The sequence below is a fragment of the Phyllostomus discolor genome, chromosome 14 (assembly GCF_004126475.2).
Source record: "Phyllostomus discolor isolate MPI-MPIP mPhyDis1 chromosome 14, mPhyDis1.pri.v3, whole genome shotgun sequence".
In the NCBI taxonomy this organism is placed as follows: Eukaryota; Metazoa; Chordata; class Mammalia; order Chiroptera; family Phyllostomidae; genus Phyllostomus; species Phyllostomus discolor.
This window is the reverse complement of record NC_040916.2, coordinates 42,314,489-42,320,488: the sequence shown is the minus strand read 5'-3', so window position 1 is coordinate 42,320,488 and position 6,000 is coordinate 42,314,489.

The window sequence follows — 6,000 nt, the reverse complement described above, 5'->3', positions numbered from 1 at the left end:
TTAAGTCACTTATTTATGATGTTGAATTAGTAAATGGCAGATAGCATAGTGGTCAAGAAAGACCTCTAAAAAAGAGGATGGAGATAAAAGGGATCAGACGGTGAATTCGTATCTGAGTGTGTGGTGCATGAGGTACTTGCCGAGCCTCCGAGTCTGGATTTTCTGTGGTTATAACTATAGTCTGTTATTCGAGAGACAGGTTAAAGTTGGAGGTGTGAGCCATTGTTGTATACCTACGTATTGAAGCTATAGAATGTCAGGTAGAAAAAGACCCCCCCAAAAGGCCTAAAACTTTAGCAGTGAACATTGTATAATTGAGGGAGAGGAACTGGCCAATACTTTCAAACGCAGAGGCTGCGCACAAGATGACCATCAATGAGATGTTTCCCAAATCACCACGCTGTGCTGCTCTGATATAACCCCCAAATTTCCCTGTTGCATCACTAACTTTTCACCACTTAATAAATTACACTGGGAGTTTCTTGGCTGCACGGACTGTGTGTATTTCTACCAGTCAATCAAACAACAAGTATTTACTGAGCTCTTGGTAAATGGCTAGCTATATATTAAGTCCTGAAGGGGATTGGAGAGGAACCTGAGATGCTATCTCTTCCCTGAAGAACTTCACACAAGCAGATTTGTCAGATATTCTGGATCACTTGCCTGTGACTTCACTCGAAATGCCACACACACTGAGAGGCGCAGCCAATAGTCATAGGTTTTAAATGACAAGGAGGTAACGGAAATTCTTATACACTTGTAAAACCTCTCAGTTTGATAACAATTTAGGGTATTTTAAAGATGTCTAAAACTTCTTAGGTAGCCTTAAGAAACTTCTTTGTGGCTAAGGGTTATAAGTCATAAGATGAGGTCATTCATTTAACATTGATGGAGCATTCCCCCCATTAAGACAATGGGATGCATCCTAGGGATACAAAAAGGGGTAAAACTTAGTTCCTGCCTTACTGATGTCCCCTGAGAATGACACAGAATGAAAGCAATGTTTCTAAAGCAGTACGTAAAGTGTTGCAATGGGCTGCTCACTAGCTGCTGCGGGAAGGAGCCCCAGAAAGCCCCTCACTCAGCCTGGGAGGGGATAGCAGGACCCACATGCAGGAGAAGGTGGGGCTGGAGTTAAGTGTAGGGAGACAAGTAAGAATTCACTGGAAAGGAGGATAAGACACTGAGAGAAGGAGACATGCTCATGGCACGAAGGGGTGGGCACGTGTCAGATGCCTGGGAGCTGTGTGTAAGTCAGAGCAGCTAGAGAGAGAGGGGAGTGCAGGACGTCACACGTGGCAAGTCTGGAGAGTTACGGGGAGATCACAACTGCAGGCTGGAGTTGGTCATACGGAGGGGCTTTCACTCTATCCCCACAGCAGAGAGATGAGCCGCTGAGGAGTTTTAATTGGGGGAAATGAAACAATGGTATCTGAATAAAATCATTTCAGTGGTGTATGGAGCATGTATTTGCTGGAGGTGGTAAGAGGTAGGAGGAAGTGGATTGTGAGACTCAGGCAGCACTTAGGAAGCAGTTGCAGAAATCCAGGCAAGAAATTATGACTGTAATGTCCTCACATCAGCCAAGAGTCCCGTTCACGATGACCTTTGGTTCGGAGGTGTAAACAGGAGGAATTTATTGTCTCTATCTTTCTTTTTCAATGATTATTATTTGATGTAGGTTATAACCCTTCCTGGAACAGTTCACTAAGACCCCCGGAAAGAGGCGGCTATTAAAATTAAGCTGAGTGAGATGGAAAGTGGGGCCGTAAAAACTCCACCGCAGCCACCTGGAAACAGAAGACGTCAGGGCTGTGAGTGCTGGCAGGCTTCACGGGAAGGAGCCCGGGGCTTTCCGGGGAAGAAAAGGGACCCCGAGCGGCGTTCTTTTTATTTGGAGTTCTCAATTTTAACCTTAAAGTGAGAGGAGTTGGGAGAGTATGGAAAGGGTCAACGTCTGCCTTTCCTAATTCTAGGAATAAAAACTTTAAAACTCCTTTGTAGTCAGTAAAGGCACTGTGTGGTAATGGAGTCGGAAAAAAATTTCAAAGCCAATACTGTTAAAGTATAATTTTTGACAAGGTAAAATCATTACTCTCAGGCAAAAGTAAAATGAACATTTGTCAGAGATTTTATTTAGGTCATTAATTAATGGGGGAACCAGCAGGATCTAAAATTGGTCATAAGCTTATTTGAGAAGCTGAGTACATATAGGCAATTTAATACAATGATGAGTTATGTCTCTGATCCAAGTTGGTTGAGGAGTAAGTGGAAGCTACACTAACCTCCTCCGAGGACCAATCTGGAATTATAACTACATTGCAGAGAAATCATCCAGAATCACCAACTGAGCAAGCACTACCTGGAGAGAAGCCTTATAACCATGGACAGACAGAGGAAACCACCTCACCACAGGACTGGTAGTGAGTGCGGAGGAGGTGAGAGAAGGCTGGCTGCGCAACCACGGGTAGCAACTGGAGTTCCAGAGGGGTATTTCGGCAGCCAGGGGGTTCCCCCTGAGAAGTGTGGGGTCTAACCCCAAGCTAGGCTCCCCAGCCTACAGCACCAGAGCTGGAAAGGAACCCAGATAACATCCAGATAACAAAAAGGCAGCAAGGGTTCTGCTGGTCAAGGGGAGATGGCCAGAGAGACAGCATCTTAAAGGGCCAACACACAAAGTTTCATTTGTAGCCACTTACTCTGGACTCCAGCAAAGTGAGGACAGAGGGGACTAGTGACACTTGAGGAAAGCCTGGGGTTGGTGGCTCTGGGAAGAGAAGAAGGAACAGTGACCAGGGTTCCCCTGTGCTGAGCCATTCTCCATATGGAAGGAGCCGTCTGTCTAAGCGGACCACTCCTGTCCCGAATGGCCTCAGCCTGAGGGGAGGTGACTGCCCTGCCTGCGGAATTACTCTGCCTCACCCTGGGATGCTTCAGCCTGGCCCCTGAACACATCTTGATTAGATTAGCAAACCGATTAGTTTAACAGCTGATTAGTTTATCAGCTAAGGCAGAAAATGCAAAGCAGCCAAAATGGGAAGATGAAGAAACAGACCCCAAGGGGAAGAACAAGAGAATTCTCCAAAAGAACTAGATGAAATGGAGGCAAGCAATTCATCAGATAGAGAGCTTAGAGTAATGATTATAAGGATACTCAACAGCATGCGAAAAGATAGAAACCATAGAAAAGGACCAGTCAGACATAAAGAATGCAATATCTGAAATAAATAATACACTGGAAGTAATAAACAGTAGGTTAGATGAAGCAGAGGATTGAGTCAGTGTTTGGGGAGACAAGGTAGAAAAATAACTCCCAGGTGTAGCAGCGAAAAAAGAATTTAAAAAGATAAGGAGAGCTTAAGAAACATTTTGCACAACGTGAAGTATAACAACATCCATATCATGGGAATACCAGAAGAAGAGGGAGAACAAGGGATCAAAAACCAAATTTAAGAAATAACAACCAAAAACTTCCTTACCATGGTGACAGAAAAAGTGAAGTCCAGAAAGCTCAGAGAGTCCCAAATAAGTTGGACCCAAAGAGGCCAACACCAAGACACATCATAATTAAAATGACAAGACTTAAAGGCAAGTAAAAATCCTAAAAGCCACAAAAGAAAAGCAGGTAATAACCTGCTTGTAGGTAATAACCTCCTTGCAGGTAATAACCTACAAGGAGCACCAATTAGCCTGGCATCTGATTACTCAGTAGAAATATTTCAGACCAGAAGGGCATGTCATGAAATATTCAAGGTGTTGCAAAGCAAGGACCTACAACCAAGGCTACTTTGCCCAGCAGAGCTATCATTTAAAATGGAAGGAGAAATAACGAGCTTCCCAGACAAGAAAAACCTTAAGGAGTTTGTTAACACCAAACCAGTACTGCAACAAATGTTACAGGGCTTGCTTTAAGAAGAAGAAGAAAAAAAGAAAGAGAAAAAAAACAACCCAGAGGAAAACAGTCTAACAATAAAATAGCACTACATTACATATCAATAATCACGTTAAATGTAAATGGCTTAAATACTCTGACCAAAAGACATAGGTAGCTGAATGGATAAGAAAACAAAACCCATATATATATATATATATGCTGCCTCCCAGAGATCCATGTCAGATCAAAAGATACACACAAACTAAAAGTAAAGGGTTGGAAAAAGATATTTCATGCAAATGAAAAAGAAACAACAGCTGGAGTAGCAGTACTTATATCCAACAAAATAGACTTTAAACCAAGGCTATAGTAAGAAACAAAGAAAGACACCACATAATGATAAAGGGAATAATCCAACAAGAGCATGTATGTAACCCTACATTTTCATACCTAACATAGGAGCACCTAAATATGTAAAGTAAACCTTGACAGACATAAAGGGAAAGATCAACAGACATACAGTCATAGTTGGGGATTTTAACACCCCATTGACTTCAATGGATAGATCTTTCAAACAGAAAACCAACAAGGAGACAATGGCCTTAAGTGACACACTAGATCAAATGGACTTAATTGATATCTTCAGAACATTTCATCCCAAAGCAGCAGAATATACATACTTTTCAAGTGCACATGGAATATTTTCTAGGATAGACCACATGTGAGGACACAAAACAAATCTCAATAAATTAAGAAGATTAAAATCATATTAAGCATCTTCTCTCATCACAATGCTATGAAACTAGTAATCAATCACAAGAAGAACACTGAAAAACATGCAAAGATATGGAAGCTAAATAACATGCTATTAAACAATGAATGGGTCAACAATGAAATCAAGGAAGAAATCAAAAGATACTTTGAAACAAATGGAAGTGAGGACACAACAAACCAAAGTCTGTGGGACACTGGGAAAGCAATCCTAAGAGGAAACTTTATAGTATCATAGGCCTATCTCAAAAAACAAGAAAAAGTTCAAATAAATGATCTGAATTCACACTTAAAAGAACTTGAAAAAGAACAACGAAGCTGAAAGTGAATAAAAGGAAGGAAATAATAAAGATCAGAACAGAAGTAAATGAAATAGAGTCTAAAAAAAAGGTACAAAAGATCAGTGAATCCGAAAACTAGTTCTTTGAAAAGATAAACAAGATTTACAAACCTGTAACCACACTCATCAAAAAAAGAAGAGATAGGACCCAAATAAGTAAAATTAGAAATGAAAGAAAAGAAGTACAACTGACATCAGAGAAATACAAAGGACTGTAAGAAAATATGAACAGCAAAGTGGACAAACTGGATGAAATGAATAAATTCCTAGAAACATATAATCTTTCAAAATTAAATCAGGAGGAATCAGAGAATCTGTGTAGACAGATTACACCTAATGAAATTGAAGTAATAATCAAAAAACTCCCAACCAACGAAGCCCTGGACCAGATGGTTTCACAGGTGAATTTTACCAAAATTCTGAGAAAAACCATTCCGAGTTATTCTAATAACTCTCCTTCTCAAAATATTTCTTAAAATTCAAGAGGAGGGAAGGCTCCCAAATTCATTTTACAAGGCCAACATTATCCTAATTCCAAAACCAGCTAAAGATACTAGAAAGAAACAAAATTATAGGCCAATATCTCTGATGAACATAGATGCTAAAATCCTCAACAAAACATTAGCAAACCAAATACAGGAATGCATCAAAAAGGTCATACACCATGATCAAGTGGGATTTATTCTGGGAATGCAAGGCTGGTACAACACTTGCAAATCAATAAATGTGATTCACCACATAAATGAAATGAAAGATAAAAACCACGTGGTCAACTCAATAAATGCAGAGAAAGTATTTGATAAAATCCAACACCCATTTATGATAAAAACTCTGAGCAAAGTGGGAATAGAGGGAACATACCCGAATGTAATAAAGGCCATCTATGACAGATCCATAGCCAACATCATACTCAATGGGCAAAAACTGCAAGCACTTCCCTTAAGATTGGGAACAAAACAGGGATGTCCCCTTTCACCTCTCTTATTCAGCATAGTACTAGAAGTCCTAGCCACAG